Source organism: Schistocerca gregaria, unplaced genomic scaffold (assembly GCF_023897955.1).
Source record: "Schistocerca gregaria isolate iqSchGreg1 unplaced genomic scaffold, iqSchGreg1.2 ptg000742l, whole genome shotgun sequence".
NCBI lineage: Eukaryota > Metazoa > Arthropoda > Insecta > Orthoptera > Acrididae > Schistocerca > Schistocerca gregaria.
The window spans coordinates 75,001-77,500 of NW_026062118.1; the positions used below are offsets into that span (position 1 = coordinate 75,001).

Genomic DNA, 2,500 nt, shown 5'->3' on the forward strand with positions numbered 1-2,500 from the left:
GCACCTTAACCTAACTTACACTGCACCTTAACCTAAGTTACACTGCACCTTAACCTAAGTTACACTGCACCTTAACCTAAGTTACACTGCACCTTAACCTAACTTACACTGCACCTTAACCTAACTTACACTGCACCTTAACCTAACTTACACTGCACCTTAACCTAACTTACACTGCACCTTAACCTAACTTACACTGCACCTTAACCTAACTTACACTGCACCTTAACCTAACTTACACTGCACCTTAACCTAACTTACACTGCACCTTAACCTAACTTACACTGCACCTTAACCTAACTTACACTGCACCTTAACTGTCACATGTAACGTCACAGGAATGTAGCTTTGCCTAACAGCAACCCTCTGAACATAGTTCACTGCTTGGATCCTCTGGTGTCATGTGTATTTCTTGATGCCATGGTGCGTACCCTCACATAAAGGTCTTTCGAGTGTTGCGTACTTTCTACACAGTCCCGCTAACCACTGGAAGGGTGTACCGCTACAGAACGAATATCGCCCTCCCCTCCTGCCCTTCCAAGCTGGTCGGTCAGGCGTTTGTTTGTGAAATGAGCCTTGCAGCTGTTCAGTTGCATTCGGTTGTCGATGCAGTCAGTGTACGTTGTGGTACGGCCTGTGTGGACTGTCCGCTGATGTACGCGTAACCCACACTGATCATCCGTCGTTACGTACTGAGTGACATAATGTGGCACATGCTTGACCGTACACCGGCTGCGCCCTACAATGGCGAATCATAAGGGCCATATGTTGTGCACGATGCTACTTGTCTCGTCTCCCCATTACAGCGAGATTGCACTGTTGTACGCCGTACAGACATGTGGTAAGTAGGTACGGACGAAAGTATTGCATGTTGGCCCCCCCCCCCCCCTCCTCCCTCTGCCGGGAATCAGCGTGAGCCGTCTGTTGATGTAGCGACGAGGGTTTTCCTATTTAATCGTATTGCCCCACACAACATGATAGCACGGTGGACCGCGTTCCACATCTGCGATATGCTACAGAGGCCGGTTGACAGTCGACCGCGCAAGGGACATTGCACACGTGCGCGGACCATCTTCCACGTGTTCTCTCGTGTACATGCCGCAGTGTGTATGTGGGCTGATGTAGCGTGTCGTGACACATAACATGCAGGCATGCCAGAATCGTAGATTTCGCAAATGTAGATTGACGTATACGTTTGCTGCCAAAGATCCGCAAATGAACTGGAAATCAGTTGTTGAGCGGTTGTTCGCGCTGCAGGTGCATCGGTGATAGCGACGATCGGTACATCTGTGAACCGGTTGTTTCGGCGGTACCCGCCATGCCCCCGAACCTGAGTTGGCCATGTGGGTATGAAGCGATACGAGGCTGTGGCTTGGCGGGACAGTCCCCGGCCGGTGAGGGGGGGCCGCCCGGCGTGCTGGCCGCGCGCTGCGTGAGCGCACGCACTACAGCCGGCTGGTGGGGGGCGCCCAGTGGCAGGAGCGCCGGCCGACGGGCCCGGCTGGCGTCCCAGCTATGCGCCGGCGCACCCTGCGCGCGGCGCCAGGCGGCCAAAGTGGGTTCTGCCGAGCCCGGTGCGAAGCGCGGTGGACATCTGCAGTGTGCTGGTCCGATTGCGGACTGTGTGCGTTGAGGATGCGCCGCCGCCCGGCACTCGGCGTCGCGACGCCGTCTGCTGCTCGGTCGCCCCCAGCGGTTCTCGCAGGTGGTTTGTATCGCAGCTCTGCGGACGTGTTGGCGCGTGCGCTGTGCTGGGAGAGTTCGCTTCTGCACCCAAGTGGGGCTTTGCCCTTCTGTGGCGCTGGCGTTGGAGCTGCCGGTCACCGTAGGTGGCGCGTGTTGTTTCCCGCCGGCAATGCCACGACAGCACGCTCCCGGGCCTCTGTCGGCAGCGGCAAGCTCAGTTGGGAGCACGGGTGTTCGCACTGAAAGCGTCTACTCGCCTATCTCCGGGCGATTGCGCCTCTCTCGAACCCGACCAAGTACTTAGGACGGCGCTGCGCGCCGCCGGGACCTGAGAGGGTTTCGAGGTGTATCGTGCAGGGGAGCTCAGCCTCCTCCTGTTTGCAGAATAATTGAGCGGACGCTTGCGTGTTCGCGCGGGCCCTCGGGACACACTCCCGGGCGGCCGGCTGCTCAGCTCTCGTTGACGCAGCTCCCTGGTTGATCCTGCCAGTAGTCATATGCTTGTCTCAAAGATTAAGCCATGCATGTCTCAGTACAAGCCGCATTAAGGTGAAACCGCGAATGGCTCATTAAATCAGTTATGGTTCCTTAGATCGTACCCACGTTACTTGGATAACTGTGGTAATTCTAGAGCTAATACATGCAAACAGAGTCCCGACCAGAGATGGAAGGGACGCTTTTATTAGATCAAAACCAATCGGATTGGCTCGTCTGGTCCGTTTGCCTTGGTGACTCTGAATAACTTTGGGCTGATCGCACGGTCCTCGTACCGGCGACGCATCTTTCAAATGTCTGCCTTATCAACTGTCGATGG

The 2,500-nt window shown here is 55.8% G+C and overlaps 1 non-coding gene across 1 annotated transcript in view; it reads left to right on the forward strand.

The window, feature by feature from the left end:
• Nucleotides 1-2,156: 2,156 nt before the first annotated feature.
• Nucleotides 2,157-2,500, forward strand: part of LOC126320722 (small subunit ribosomal RNA) — a 1,893-nt gene continuing 1,549 nt past the window's right edge. The window contains exon 1 of the ribosomal RNA XR_007558215.1: nucleotides 2,157-2,500. This exon is cut by the window's right edge and continues 1,549 nt beyond it. This is a non-coding gene — a ribosomal RNA (small subunit ribosomal RNA).